Source organism: Ranitomeya variabilis, chromosome 6, assembly GCF_051348905.1.
Source record: "Ranitomeya variabilis isolate aRanVar5 chromosome 6, aRanVar5.hap1, whole genome shotgun sequence".
Classification (NCBI taxonomy): domain Eukaryota; kingdom Metazoa; phylum Chordata; class Amphibia; order Anura; family Dendrobatidae; genus Ranitomeya; species Ranitomeya variabilis.
Window position 1 is genome coordinate 10997430 of NC_135237.1, and position 16931 is coordinate 11014360.

Here is a 16931-nt window from a genome sequence, read left to right on the forward strand (position 1 = left end):
CTCAGGGACTTCAGAGGGAATGGACGACGAAATAGAAACCAAAGGTAAGTCCCCATGAATACCCTTACATCCCCAGCTCAACACAGACATTGCTCTCCAGTCCAAGACTGGATTGTGAGACTGCAACCATGGCAATCCCAGTACCAAATCGTCATGTAAATTATACAGCACCAGGAAACGAATAATCTCCTGGTGATCCGGATTGATACGCATGGTTACTTGTGTCCAGTATTGTGGTTTATTATTAGCCAATGGGGTGGAGTCAATCCCCTTCAGAGGAATAAGAGTCTCCAAAGGCTCTAAATCAAAACCACAACGATTGGCAAAGGACCAATCCATAAGACTCAGAGCGGCGCCAGAGTCAACATAGGCGTCCGTGGCAATGGATGACAAAGAGCAAATCAGGGTTACAGACAAAATAAACTTAGACTGAATGGTGCCAATGGAAACAGACTTATCAAGCTTCTTTGTACGCCTAGAGCATGCTGATATAACATGAGTAGAATCCCCACAATAGAAGCACAATCCATTCTTCCGTCTAAAATTCTGTCGCTCGCTCCTGGACAGAATTCTATCACACTGCATACTTTCTGGCGTCTTTTCCATAGACACCGCCAGATGGTGCACCGGTTTGCGCTCCCGCAGACGCCTATCAATCTGAATAGCCATTGTCATGGACTCATTCAGACCTGCAGGCACAGGGAACCCCACCATAACATCCTTAACGGCATCAGAGAGACCTTCTCTGAAAGTTGCCGCCAAGGCGCACTCATTCCACTGAGTAAGCACAGACCATTTACGGAATTTTTGGCAGTAAACCTCAGCTTCGTCTTGCCCCTGAGATAGTGCCATCAAAGTTTTTTCTGCCTGAAGTTCCAAATGAGGTTCCTCATAAAGCAAGCCCAAGGCCAGAAAAAACGCATCCACATCGCGCAACGCAGGATCCCCTGCTGGCAATGAGAAGGCCCAATCTTGAGGGTCACCCCTGAGCAAGGAAATCACAATCCTAACCTGCTGAGCAGGGTCTCCAGCTGAGCGAGACTTCAGGGACAAATAAAGCTTACAATTATTTCGGAAATTCTGGAAGCTAGCTCTATTCCCTGTGAAGAACTCCGGCAAAGGAATTCTCGGCTCAGATACTGGAGCATGTACCACAAAATCTTGTAAATTTTGTACTTTCGTGATGAGATTATTCAAACCCGCAGTTACACTCTGAAGATCCATTATCGTCAGGTGCACACAGAGCAATACAGAGATTAGGAGGAGAGAGAGAAAAAAGACTGCAGCAAGGCAAACTGGAGGAAAAAAAAAAAAAAAAAAAAATTCCAGCAGACTTCTAATAACTCTCCTTTCTCAACCTGGGTCTTTAACACTTTATTGGCCGGTCAAACTGTCATGATCTCTGCGGGCAGAGATCATAGCAAGCCTATAGAGGGACAAGCTCTCGGAAGATGGAACTATACTGACCATGAACTAAGCCTGCCGCGCAACTAGAAATAGCCAGGTAGCATTTCCTATTTATTGCTAGATGCCCAGCTCTGGCCTAAGACCTAAATAGCTAGCAGAGGGAAATATAAGACCTGGCTCACCTCTAGAGAAATATTCCCAAGAAGACAGTAGCCCCCCACATATAATGACGGTGAGTTCAGATGAAACAACAAACGCAGCAGGAAAATAGACCTAGCAAATTTGAGGTCCGCTTACTAGATAGCAGAAGACAGATAGTATACTTTCATGGTCAGCAGAAAAACACTAACAAAACACCATCCAGAGATTACCTTAAACTCTGGCATTAACTCATAACGCCAGAGTAGCAATCCCTGATCAACGAGAGCTTTCCAGACACAGTAACAAAACTTCAGCTGTGAACTGGAACAAATAGGCAAAATGAAACATGGACAAAAGTCCAACTTATCTAGTAGTTGTCAGAAGCAGGAACAAGCACTGAGAGGCATCAGATAACATTGTTGACCGGCAAGAAACCACCAGAGAAATGAGCTTAAATAGCGACACCCACTACTGATGGAACCAGGTGAAACAGGAAAGAGGATGACAAGTCCAATTCCACAAGCGGCCACCGGGGGAGCCCAGAATCCAAATTCACAACACTAGAGCTTCCAGCAAGGTCAGAAATCACATTTAGTACAAGCTGGACAAAAATAGAAGCAAAGCAAATATTCAAAATAACCAAAAAGCAAGACTTAGCTTAATTTTGCAAAAACCAGGACCAGCGGACAGGAGCAAACAGAAGGATCTGATTACAACGATGCCAGGCACTGGACTAAGGATCCAGGAAGTTAATATAGCAACACCCCTGGACTAACGGCCCAGGTGAGTGCCAAAGTAAAGAAAGACAATCCCAGAGTCATATCACTAGTGACCACAAGAGGGAGCCAAAAAGTCTAATTCACAACAGGTAATTAGTCCGCCGGCTGTGTCGAGATGTCTAGGGAGCGCTAGGTACATTCCACGGCTACTTCTAGTTGCGGTGTTAGGTTCAGGGTCTGCGGTCAGTACAGGTAGCACCTTCTCCAGAGTACGTCCCATGCTGCTCTTAGGCCACCAGATCATAACAGTACAACTGGCCAACAATGAGTTAACCGCATCTCAGAAGAAGGGAAGGAAAGTGCTGAGCCATTTTTTTTTCTGTAGTCTGTTGTGTTTTTTTTTTCTCTTCCCTCTTTGCCTCTGGGTGGCTCAGGAGTTCGGCGCTGGTATGGATGTTCAGGGATTGGCTTCTCGTGTGGATCAACTTGCTGCTAGAGTACAGGGTATTTCCGATTATATCGTTCAGACTCCAGTTTTAGAGCCTAGAATTCCAACTCCTGATTTGTTTTTTGGGGATAGGTCCAAATTTCTGAGCTTTAAAAATAACTGTAAACTGTTTTTTTCTCTGAAACCCCGTTCCTCTGGTGATCCCATCCAGCAGGTTAAAATTGTTATATCTCTGCTGCGTGGTGACCCCCAGGATTGGGCATTTGCCCTGAAACCTGGGAATCCGGCGTTGCTTAATGTGGACACCTTTTTTCAGGCGCTTGGGTTATTGTATGACGAACCTAATTCAGTGGATCATGCTGAGAAGACCTTGTTGGCCCTGTCTCAGGGTCAAGAAGCGGCAGAATCATATTGCCAGAAGTTTAGAAAATGGTCTGTACTGACTAAATGGAATGAGGATGCCTTGGCGGCAATCTTCAGAAAGGGTCTTTCTGAATCCGTTAAAGATGTTATGGTGGGGTTCCCCACGCCTGCTGGTCTGAGTGATTCTATGTCTCTGGCCATTCAGATTGATCGGCGCTTGCGCGAGCGCAGAGTTGTGCACACTATGGCATTGTCTTCCGAGCGGAGTCCTGAGCCTAGGCAGTGTGATAGGATTGTGTCTAGAGCTGAGCGACAAGGATTCGGACGACAGAATAGGTTGTGTTTTTACTGCGGCGATTCTGCTCATGTTATTTCTGATTGCCCTAAGCGTACCAAGAGAATCGCTGGTTCTGTTACCATCAGTACTGTACAACCTAAATTTCTGTTATCTGTGACCCTGATCTGCTCATTATCGTCATTTTCTGTCATGGCATTTGTGGATTCAGGCGCCGCTCTAAATTTAATGGACTTAGAATTTGCCAGACGTTGTGGTTTCCCCTTGCAGCCTTTGCAGAGTCCTATTCCTTTGAGGGGCATGATGCTACACCGTTGGCTAAAAATAAACCTCAGTTTTGGACACAGCTGACCATGTGCATGGCACCAGCCCATCAGGAAGATTGTCGTTTTCTGGTGTTGCATAATTTGCATGATGCTATTGTGCTGGGTTTCCCATGGTTACAGGTGCATAATCTGGTATTAGATTGGAAATCTATGTCTGTGACTAGTTGAGGTTGTCAGGGGGTTCATGGTGACGTTCCTGTGATGTCAATTGCCTCCTCCCCCTCTTCTGAAATTCCTGAGTTTTTGTCAGATTTCCAGGATGTATTCAATGAGCCCAAGTCCAGTTCCCTTCCACCGCATAGGGACTGTGATTGTGCTATTGACTTGATTCCAGGCTGTAAGTTCCCTAAAGGCCGACTTTTCAACCTGTCTGTGCCAGAACATACCGCCATGCGGAGCTATGTGAAGGAGTCCTTGGAGAAGGGGCATATTCGGCCATCTTCTTCACCATTGGGAGCAGGTTTTTTCTTTGTTGCCAAAAAAGATGGCTCCTTGAGACCCTGTATTGATTATCGCCTCTTGAATAAGATCACGGTCAAATTCCAATACCCTTTGCCTTTGCTTTCTGATCTGTTTGCTAGGATTAAGGGGGCTAGTTGGTTTACTAAGATTGACCTTCGAGGGGCATATAATCTGGTTCGTATTAAGCAGGGCGACGAATGGAAAACTGCGTTTAATACGCCCGAAGGCCATTTTGAATACCTTGTGATGCCATTCGGACTCTCTAATGCTCCATCTGTGTTTCAGTCCTTCATGCATGATATATTTCGGAATTATCTTGATAAATTCATGATTGTATATTTGGATGATATTTTGATTTTTTCAGATGATTGGGAGTCTCATGTGAAACAAGTCAGGATGGTATTTCAGATCCTTCGTGATAATGCCGTGTTTGTGAAGGGGTCTAAGTGCCTCTTTGGAGTACAGAAGATTTCTTTTTTGGGCTTCATTTTTTCTCCCTCATCTACAGAAATGGATCCGGTTAAGGTTCAGGCCATTCATGATTGGATCCAGCCCACATCCGTGAAGAGCCTTCAGAAATTTTTGGGCTTTGCTAATTTTTATCGCCGTTTCATTGCCAACTTCTCCAGTGTGGTTTAACCCCTGACCGATTTGACGAAGAAAGGCGCTGATGTTACGAATTGGTCCTCTGTGGCGGTTTCTGCCTTTCAGGAGCTTAAACGCCGATTTACTTCTGCCCCTGTGTTGCGTCAGCCGGATGTTTCTCTTCCTTTTCAGGTTGAGGTTGACGCTTCTGAGATTGGGGCAGGGGCCGTTTTGTCTCAGAGGAATTCTGATGGTTCCTTGATGAAACCGTGTGCCTTCTTTTCTCGAAAGTTTTCGCCTGCGGAACGCAATTATGATGTCGGCAATCGTGAGTTGTTGGCTATGAAGTGGGCATTTGAGGAGTGGTGACATTGGCTTGAGGGGGCCAAGCACCGTATTGTGGTCTTAACCGATCATAAGAATCTGATTTACCTCGAGTCTGCCAAACGGCTGAATCCTAGACAGGCCTGATGGTCCCTGTTTTTTTCCCGTTTTGATTTTGTGGTCTCGTATCTTCCGGGTTCTAAGAATGTTAAGGCTGATGCCCTCTCTAAAAGCTTTTTGCCTGATTCTCCTGGGGTCCTTGAGCCGGTCGGTATTCTGAAGGAAGGGGTGATTCTTTCTGCCATCTCCCCTGATTTACGACGGGTTCTTCAGAAATTTCAGGCTGATAAACCTGACCTGTGTCCAGTGGGGAAATTGTTTGTTCCTGACAGATGGACTAGTAAAGTGATTTCGGAGGTTCATTGTTCTGTGTTGGCCGGTCATCCTGGGATTTTTGGTACCAGAGATTTGGTTGGTAGGTCCTTTTGGTGGCCTTCTTTGTCACGGGATGTGCGTTCTTTTGTGCAGTCCTGTGGGACTTGTGCGCGGGCCAAACCTTGCTGTTCCCGCGCTAGTGGGTTGCTTTTGCCTTTGCCGGTCCCTGAGAGGCCTTGGACGCATATTTCTATGGATTTTATTTCGGATCTTCCGGTTTCCCAGAGGATGTCAGTTATCTGGGTGGTTTGTGACCGGTTTTCTAAGATGGTTCATTTGGTACCTTTGCCTAAGTTGTCTTCCTCTTCTGATTTGGTTCCGTTGTTTTTTCAGCATGTGGTTCGTTTGCATGGCATTCCGGAGAACATTGTGTCCGATAGAGGTTCCCAGTTTGTTTCTAGGTTTTGACGGGCCTTTTGTGCTAGGCTGGGCATTGATTTGTCTTTTTCTTCCGCATTTCATCCTCAGACAAATGGCCAAACCGAGCGAATTAATCAGACTTTGGAAACTTATTTGAGATGCTTTGTGTCTGCTGATCAGGATGATTGGGTGGCTTTCTTGCCATTGGCCGAGTTTGCCCTTAATAATCGGGCAGGTTCTGCTACCTTGGTTTCACCCTTCTTTTGTAACTCTGGTTTTCATCCTCGTTTTTCTTCAGGGCAGGTTGAGCCTTCTGATTGTCCTGGGGTGGACTCTGTGGTTGACAGGTTGCAGCAAATTTGGGCTCATGTTGTTGACAATTTGGTGTCGTCTCAGGAAGGGGCTCAGCGTTTTGCTAACCGTCGTCGCTGTGTTGGTTCCCGGCTTCGGGTTGGGGATTTGGTCTGGTTGTCTTCCCGTCATGTCCCTATGAAGGTTTCTTCCCCTAAGTTTAAGCCTCGGTTTATTGGCCCTTATAGGATTTCTGAGATTATCAATCCAGTGTCTTTTCGTTTGGCCCTTCCAGCCTCTTTTTCCATCCATAATGTTTTTCATAGATCTTTGTTGCGGAAATATGTGGTGCCCATTGTTCCCTCTGTTGATCCTCCTGCCCCGGTGTTGATTGATGGGGAGTTGGAGTATGTGGTTGAGAAGATTTTGGATTCTCGTTTTTCGAGGCGGAGGCTTCAGTATCTTGTCAAATGGAAGGGTTATGGCCAGGAGGATAATTCTTGGGTGGTTGCCTCCGATGTTCTTGCTCATGATTTGGTTCGTGCCTTTCATTTGGCTCGTCCGGATCGGCCTGAGGGCTCTGGTGAGGGTTCGGTGACCCCTCCTCAAGGGGGGGGGTACTGTTGTGAATTCTGCTCTTGGGCTCCCTCCGGTGGTTGTAAGTGGTAGCGCTGCTGTCTCTGAATCACAGCATTTATCAGGTGTTTTCACTTTTTGCAATTTGGACAGGGCTATTTAGTCTTGCTTCACCCTTTAGTCAGTGCCAGTTGTCCATTGTTCCTGGAGGATTCACATCCCTGCCTGGTCTCTTCTGCTTTGCAGTTCTTTTCATCAAAGATAACTTCTGGCCTTGATTTTGCTGTCCACATGCTGTGGTCTTATTGTTCAGTTATTTTCCATGTTTTGTCTTGTCCAGCTTGGTCTGTATAAGGATTTGTTTAGCCAAGCTGGTATCTCTGGAGATGCAGATATACCCTCCATGTCTTTAGTTAGCTGTGGAGTTTTTGTATTTTCTGTGGTGGATATTTTCTAGTGTTTTAATACTGACCGCATAGTACTTTGTCCTGTCCTTTCTATTTAGCTAGAAGTGGCCTCCTTTGCTAAATTCTCATTTCAGTCTGTGTATGTTTTTTCCCTCTCCTCTCACAGTCAATATTTGTGGGGGGCTGCCTGTTCTTTGGGGATTTTCTCTGAGGTAAGATAGTTTTCCCTTTTCTATCTCTAGGGGTAGTTAGTCCTCCGGCTGTGTCGAGATGTCTAGGGAGCGCTAGGTACATTCCACGGCTACTTCTAGTTGCGGTGTTAGGTTCAGGGTCTTCGGTCAGTACAGGTACCACCTTCTCCAGAGTACGTCCCATGCTGCTCTTAGGCCACCAGATCATAACAATTAGCATTATCTATAAATAGAAACGTTTTTTGTGCACTACAAATAAATCTTCCTTCTACGCATCTAAGCTGAGTGCTAGGTTATATTTATTATACCTATGGGTTGGGAACCTACCTTTAGCACCATTCCATAGCTGTGCTCACTGTGTTTTTTGACATTCATCTGTAGGGGAACATGAATCCTCTGTTAGACTAAAATCTATATCTCTGTGGAGGGGTAGTGGACCTGCTGTGATTAAAAACACCTGTGGCTAAAAGGCGGAGTGCTCAGTCAGAAGGCTAATGAATACAAATTTAAAAAAAATGACCGTCACATCCAGACATAGACTAAGTGTGAACAGGTGCTCAACCTAGAGTCACCAATTCATATACACTCAAACAAAAAAGGCAGCACACTGTAGTGCCAAAACTTGCAAACATGAAAAATGAATTGCATTACTGCACTAGAAATATGAAAAAGTTAGAAAGTTTAGCACATAAATTGGCCAATTCATGTGTACCTGGTAGCCATGATAAGACATTTCTCATATACCAGGACCTAAAAAGACCTAGAAATGTAGTCCAGCTAATTTTTTAATGCTTTTTTGAAGTGTTAGATATCACAACACATTAAACTGTATGACAGAGAAATGTAAGCCTGCAAAATTTTGTATCGCTTTTTTCAGTTTTACACATTACAGAAATGTACCTCTGACTATGTAATTGTAACACCCCAGGATCCTGGTCATTACAGTGGCATTGCTTTCCTCACTGGGAGTGTGATGTCACGCTTGGAAGCAAGGGGAGATCTCTTCTATCAGGTAAACACAAACATGCAACAGTTCACACTCCAGACCAGAAGGGGGAGCTCTGATCCTGCTTATGGGTGGCTCCTCTATATATAAATTTTGGTTTTGTAGGGAAAGTAGTTAGTTAGTGCCAGACAGCAGACTGGAACAAATAAATCCAAAAGAAAAATAAGTATCCAATAAACAAATAACAATATATACATTTTATTAAATAATAACATTTACAAAACATGATTGTACAACATTGTTAAAAAGCATGAAAAGCATGCTGAAACAAGACATAGAAATAAAATCAAACGATGGAAAAAATATGTGAGGGATGGGTGTTTCAAACGGCCAGCAAAAGTGATTACCAAGAAGGTATAAAATTAATAAATGAATAAATAATCACAGAAATCATCAAGGATAAATAAATATCAATTATACTGGTTAGGTATAAATTAATTTGATGTATAGAAAAATATATATATAATGGAAACAATTTCATATCTCAATGCATAGTGTATATATAGAGTAATAAAGGAAAGTAATGGTAACTATGCCAACACACAATATTGAGTTGAATAGATATTAAATATAAACATCAAATTTACCAGTGCATGATGAGAACCTATAGAACATGATTGCAGACAAGCATTTGATGACTATAGCACAGAAAGGTATTAAATAAATATCAAACGGTAAGGCCATGTGCACACGTTCAGTATTTTTCACGTTTTTTTCGCTATAAAACGTGATAAAAACGCGAAAAAAACGCTAACATATGCCTCCCATTATTTTCGGTGTATTCCGCATTTTTTGTGCAAATGTAGCCTTTTTTTCCGCGAAAAAATCGCATCGCGGAAAAAAAAGCAACATGTTCATTTAAAATGCGGAATTGCGGGGATTCCGCACACCTAGGAGTGCATTGATCTGCTTACTTCCCGCACTGGGCTGTGCACACCATGCGGGAAGTAAGCAGATTATGTGCGGTCGGTACCCAGGGTGGAGGAGAGGAGACTCTCCTCCACGGACTGGGCACCATATAATTGGTCAAAAAAAAAAGAATTAAAATAAAAAATAGTCCTATACTCACCTTCGATGTCTTCCCGCCTCTCCGCTGCATGCTGCCGCTTCGGTTTCTATAGCTGGTGTGCGGTGAAGGACCTGCGATGACGTCACGGTCTTGTGATTGGTCGAGACCGGTCATGTGACCGCTCACGTGACCGCGACGTCATGGAAGGTCCTGAACCACACCGGCATCTATAGGAACGGACGCCTGCAGGTGAGTATAACCATTTTTTATATTTTTTTTATTATTTTTAAACATTCTATCTTTTACTATAGATGCTGCATAGGCAGCATCTATAGTAAAAAGATGGTCACACTTGTCAAACGCTATGTTTGACAAGTGTGACCAACCTGTCAGTCAGTTTTCCAAGCGATGCTACAGATCGCTTGGAAAACTTTAGCATTCTGCAGAATGCTAAAAAAACGCGAAAAAAAACGCAAAAAAAAAAATGCGGATTTCATGCAGAAAATTTCCGGTTTTCTTCAGGAAATTTCTGCAAGAAATCCGGACGTGTGCACATACCCTAAAAGTGCATAGTGCAGACCATGATACCATCATAAAACAATGAAGGTAATCAAATGCACCAGATAATGTATGAAATCCAAATATTATTCCATGTTCCCATACTGACCAGGATGCACAAAAAGCCCCCCCCCACTGCACTCCAAGGCGCGTTTCGCTACCGCTTCGTCAGTCTGAGGCAGAAGGACGTGTGAGGGGCCGTGCAGCCAGGGGTGCTGCAGCTCCTGGATAGCGACTTAGGCTGCTTTCACACTAGCGTTAACTGCAATCCGCCACAATGCGTCGTTTTGCTGAAAAAACGCATCCTGCAAAAGTGCTTGCAGGATGCGTTTTTTCCCCATAGACTTACATTAAGCGACGTATTGCGACGGATTGACACACGTCGCAACCGTCGTGCGACGGTTACGCCGTGTTGTGGCGGACCGTCGGGACCAAAAAACGCTACATGTAACGTTTTTTGCTCACGATGGTCCGCTTTTTCCGACCGAGCATGCGCGGCCGGAACTCCGCCCCCACCTCCCCGCACTTCCCCGCACCTCACAATGGGGCAGCGGATGCGCTGGAAAAATGTATCCGCTGCCCCCGTTGTGCGGCGGAGACAACGCTAGCGTCGGGAACCTCGGCCCGACGCACCGCGACGGGCCGAGCCCGACGCTAGTGTGAAAGTAGCCTTACAGAAAGGAAGAACAGTTTGTAGAGAGCGTGCTGGAGAGAGAAGCACAGGTGAGTGACATCAGGGGAGGACAGCTGCGATTGAGCTACCTTCCTGGCAGAGCGCGGATACTGGTAGCTGGAAGACCGAGGTTATGAGGGACTCCAAAATGTAGATTTGGAATGATACTCAAAACCAAAGTGGAAAATCAAATTACAGGCTGATCCAACTTCAGAGGAAATGCCTCATGACAAGGAAAAGATGCTCAGTATTGTGTGTGGCCTCCACGTGCCAGTATGACCTCCCTACAACGCCTGGGCATGCTCCTGATGAGGTGGCGGATGGTCTCCTTAGGGGTCTCCTCCCAGACCTGGACTAAAGCATCTGCCAACTCCTGGACAGTCTGTGATTCCACATGACGTTGGTGGATGGAGCGAGACATGATGTCCCAGATGTGCTCAATCGGATTCAATTCTGGCGAACAGGCGGGCCAGTCCATAACTTCAATGCCTTCATCTTGCAGTAACCGCTGACACACTCCAGCCACATGAGGTCTGGCATTGTCCTGCATTAGGAGGAACTCAGGGCCAACCGTACCAGCGTATGGACTCACAAGGGGCCTGAGGATCTCATCTCGGTACCTAATGGCAGTCAGGCTACCTCTGGCAAGCACATGGAGAGCTGTGCAGCCCTCCAAAGAAATGCCACCCCACACCATTACTGACCCACTGCCAAACTGGTCATGCTGAAGGATGTTGCAGGCAGCAGATCGCTCTCCATGGCATCTCCAGACTGTGTCACATGTTCTCAGTGTGAACCTGCTTTCATCTGTGAGGAGCACAGGGCTCCAGTAGCGAATTTGCCAATCCTGGTGTTCTGTGCAAATGCCAAGCGTCCTGCATGGTGTTGGGCTGTGAGCACAACCCCCATCTGTGGATGTCAGGCACTCAGACCATTCTCGTGGAGTCAGTTTCTAACAGTTTGTGCAGTCACATGCACATTTGTATAAAGAAAACACCGTGTGCACTGCTATTATTGGTGCAGAGACTAGGTACCCAAATCCTTCTATGAACAGAAAAAGAAGTCTCGCACTCAACTTAAGTATATTTGTGGATTTATTTGGTGCTGAGGTAGCACTGGAGAAACGTTTCAGCCTCAATTAGGCTTTCATCAGTCACTACAACATGCAAGATGAGAATAAAATATATAATACAGTGTACAAATGAACAGCAATACAAAAGCAGTAAAAAAACAATAAAAAAACAATAAAAAAACAAAGTATATACATTTTATCAAGAGAGCCATATTTGAAAAATAGTATAGATTTTATGTCAGAGTAATACCGCACATAATATCATCGCTCAATATAATGGTTGTAGATAAACACAATACATTTTGGAAAAAATAGCACACATACCGTGCTGTGTCTTTAGCGCTGCTTGAACATTAGTGATGGTCAGGACACAAGTCGTGTGTGATGCCTATAAGTGGCGTGGTAAAAGAAGGGCATATATATATGACCATGTGAACGGACAAGATATGTGTAGTACTGTGCTGAGCAAGATGGTGGTACTTACACTAGGTGGTCACTTTGTGGACACGTACACAGATAATAAGGATCGGGCACTGAGTAGATAGAGGTCACTGATAGTAGAAAACAAGGAAAGAAAAGATAAAAGTATAGGTCGGTGGCATATAACTACGTATGCTGTGCGGACAGGACTTCCTGTGTAATTACCTCAAATGGGCTGGCCCGGGTATATGGTGGTCCGTACAAAGGTGGCCAAATAAGGTATCCTGTGGCTAAATGAAATATAAAGTGGGGGCTGAACATCACCAGATACATAGACGACGTATTCTGTCTATGGCAGGGCTCCGAAGAGACCCTCCATTCATTCCTATCCTTCTTAAATACGTCATGGCCAGGCATTACGTTCACCATGAATTACCACATGTGGGAAATGAATTTCCTAGATACACTGGTGATTAAGGATAGAAACGGTCTATTGAGTACGGACCTATACTCCAAAAGTACAGACAGGAACAGTCTCCTCCATTTCCAGAGCCTCCATGCCCCATCGACCAAGAAATCCATACCTAGAGCACAATACCAAAGGGTAGAACGTATAGTCTCCAATAGAGACACTGACCATCACTAATGTTCAAGCAGCGCTAAAGACACAGCACGGTATGTGTGCTATTTTTTCCAAAATGTATTGTGTTTATCTACAACCATTATATTGAGCGATGATATTATGTGCGGTATTACTCTGACATAAAATCTATACTATTTTTCAAATATGGCTCTCTTGATAAAATGTATATACTTTGTTTTTTTATTGTTTTTTTATTGTTTTTTTACTGCTTTTGTATTGCTGTTCATTTGTACACTGTATTATATATTTTATTCTCATCTTGCATGTTGTAGTGACTGATGAAAGCCTAATTGAGGCTGAAACGTTTCTCCAGTGCTACCTCAGCACCAAATAAATCCACAAATATACTTAAGTTGAGTGCGAGACTTCTTTTTCTGTACATGCACATTTGTGGCCTGCTGGAAGTCATTTTGCAGGGCTCTGGCAGTGCTCCTCCTGTTCCTCTTTGCACAAAGGCTGAGGTAGCGGTCCTGCTGCTGGGTTGTTGCCCTCCTATGGCCCCCTCCACATCTCCTGGTGTACTGGGTTGTCTCCTGGTAGCACCTCCAGCCTCTGGACACTACACTGACAGACAGGGAAAACCTTCTTGCCACAGCTCGAATTGGTGTGCCATCCTGGATGAGCTGCACTACCTGAGCCACTGTGAGGGTTGCAGAGTCCTTCTCATGCTACCACGAGTGTGAAAGCACAACCAACATTCAAAAGTGACCAAAACATCAGCCAGAAAGCATTGGTACTGAGATGTGGTCTGTGGTCCCCACCTGCAGAAACACTCCTTTATTGAGGGTGTCTTGATAATTGCCAATAATTTCCATCTGTTGTCTATTCCATTTTCACAACAGCAGGTAAAATTGATTGTCAGTCAGTGTTGTGTTATGGACCTGGTGGTTAGGAGCACCCGGAATGACCTGATGAGTAAACTAGAAATTGGAACAAGCTCTGGGAAAGTGGGAACTCTGCTTACCGCAAACCCTACTCCTATCACACACACTAGAAATAGCCGTGGAGCGTACCTAACTCTCCCTAGACGCCTCTTCACAGCCTAAGAGCTAACTACCCCTAAAGATAGAAATAGAAGCCTAACCTTGCCTCAGAGAAATTCCCCAAAGGTAAAGGCAGCCCCCCACATATATTGACTGTGAGTTAAGAGGAAAGTCACAAACACAGGAATGAAACAGGTTTTAGCAAAGGAGGCCAGACTTCACTAAATAGTCAGAGGATAGAAAAGGAAACTATGCGGTCAGCACAAAAAACTACAAAAACCACGCAGAGTATGCAAAAAGACCCCCACACCGACTCACGGTGTGGAGGTGCAACACTGCACCCCAGAGCTTCCAGCTAGCAAGGAAATATCATGATAGCAAGCTGGACTAGAATTTAGCAGTACTAAGAAATATATTCAGGCAGTAGTAACAACAAATGAACTAGCAGGGACTTAGCTTCTGCTGGAGTAGACAGGTCCTCAGAGAAGTCCAAGAGAGATCTGAACCAATACTGATACATTGACAGCTGGCATGAAGTAACGATCTGAGTAGAGTTAAATAGGGAAGCCAGACTAACAATAAACGAGGGCAGCTGGGAAAGCAAACCTCAGAGACCAGCAGTTCCGCTCAAAGCCACCAGAGGGAGTCCAAGAGCAGAACTAACCAAAGTACCATTCATGACCACAGGAGGGAGTCCGAGAAATGGAATTCACAACAGTGTTGCTTCCTAAGTGGACAGTTTGATTTCACAGAAGTTGGATTAACTTGAAGTTATATTCTGTTGTTTAAGTGTTCCCTTTATTTTTTGAGCAGTTTATATTCAATATTAATACCGCTAATAGCAACACCTATGGAGAGATTGTGCTGAAGGGATAGTGTGGGACAGGATAGGGTTAATTGTACGTCCTTTATGCTGTAACTCACACCAGAAGCACTTTTCAGGGCTAATAATATTCTTTTTGCTCTTAATCTCGCAAAGTTTTTCAACAGGGAAATATTATACACCATTTATACTGCACCCTTTGTGCATCAAACGCTACAGCCAGACTTGGTTGGTTGTAAATAGCATTGTTATATTGCGCCTGCAGTGTAACAAGTCCATCTGAGGTGGACACATTTTCCTGCGATACTAATCCTGCAAACTTTTCTCAACAGGGATATATCATACGTAACTTAAAATGTACAAGGCCTGTGATAAAGGATGGGGAAGTGGATGTGAAGCTGATGGTGAGAGCAGAGGCCGAAGCTGTGGGCAAGGTGAAACTATGCTTGATGCAGAAGCACAACAAACACACGCATCATGTTGATCTAGTTTCCTGTCCCACTTTGGAAGGGGGAGCGGAACACCACTCTTAAAGCCAGAACAGTGGGAAAAGGTTGTTGGATGGATAGCTGATGCTTCCAATCATTTTTCCAGCACCACCCTGTCTTCCGCATGGTCCCGTTTCAGTAGCAGCAATTCTGGACCACATAATCCTCACCCTGATCCTCCTTCCTCTCACCATGCTGAGTTCACGGAGACAAGTGACCCAACACACAGACACTCCGAAGAGCTGTTCACATTTCCATTTATAGATTCTGGCCTCTCGCCCTGTACGTTTCAAGCGGGGCATGAGAAGATCGCATGTAGTGATGCCCAAATATTTCAGCAGCCACACTTACAAGAAGGCGACGGTGGGAAAATACAAGAGGTGGATGATGATGAGACACAATTGCCAGCAAGTGATGTTGTTAAAGGGACTCTGTCACCTGAACTTGGAGGGAACAATTTTCAGCCATAGGGGCGGGGTTTTCGGGTGTTTGATTCACCCTTTCCTTACCGCTGGCTGCATGCTGGCTGCAATATTGGATTGAAGTTCATTCTCTGTCCTCTTTAGTACATGCCTGCACAAGGCAATCTTGCCTTACACAGGCGTGTACTATGACAGAGAATAGCGAACAGAGAGAACGTTACGGGGCCGCGCCTGCACGAGATAGCGGCGGTGCCCTAAGAAAGGACAAGAAGCGAGGTTTATTGTGCTGAGTGAGAAACGAGATCAACGCAACAAGGAGAAACACCAGTAGGAGTCGTGCTGTAAGACGAGGCAACATCCTACTGAGGCGCGTAGCCGGTGGCCGGAACGCCGAGGAAGTATTGAGCTCCAGGCCTTACTTCAAACCTACGGCAGGACAGTCAGTTATAGGCGGGCTGTCTCACTCAAATCACCTAAGAAGACATAGGGGGCAACAACTGGAGAGGGGCGACACTAGGAAGAGCTCCGAGCCTACCCGTCATACGGGTGCGTCCTAGCCATATGATCTGGGGGACGAAGAAGAACATCATAATCGAGTTGTGAGGGAACTTCAGAAACAGACACAACAGTTGTGGGGACTACCCCGTAAGCACAGCAGGGGAGGACCACAACACACAAGCGCTAGAAGGTAGGCACAGATTTCCACCTGCAAAGGGAACTCTGGAGGTGCCATCGGACCGGCCGGACTTGCACAGCCTGGTTAACAGTATTCCGGACTGAGGATCCTGAAGCCTTCAGTAAAGAGGTAAAGAGACTGCAACCTGGTGTCCTCGTTATTTACTGCGGCCTGCACCACATCATAACATCATCACTACACCCTCCACCTTCATTGTACGCCCCTCAGCAGGGTCACGGACCGGGTCCAGCCACCGTGACAACCCCAGAGCAGAGACTCAGAGGCCCGGTACCGGGTACCCCTCGGCCCTGCGGCAGTGGGGGCGCTACAACTTGGCGTCACGAACAGGATCTACTTAAGCCTGAAGAATCAGGTCATGTGTGCCTTGGAACTGTGATTTATTGTGCTTGGACTGTGACTTATTGCGAAGACTGTGGACTGCCACTTGCCGCCAAAAGTTCCCGCCAAAACCGCCGCCATTACAGCGCTGAGGAGAGCGCAGGAGAAGAAGAGGGGTGTGGAGCGGGCGTAGACAAGCTGAAGAGCGCGAAAGACAATGGCCGCCCAGTCTAAATATTTTGGCCCTTTGAGGATGTGTCCGTCAGCAGCTGAGATCCGCCTCCTGATCCTCAATGGTGGGCAGAGACAAAGAAAGCTAAACCGCCCACGAAGGAGAGAGCGGGAAAAGGACCAGGAAGAAGAAGTCAGCGACATGGAGGATGCCATGGGGAGCCACACGGAGCGTGGGGTAGGAGCAGAGGACTCCCCCAGCTACCCGGAGGGGCACCGCAACCAGGCCTCCACCGCTGATATTGACTTCCTGCAGGC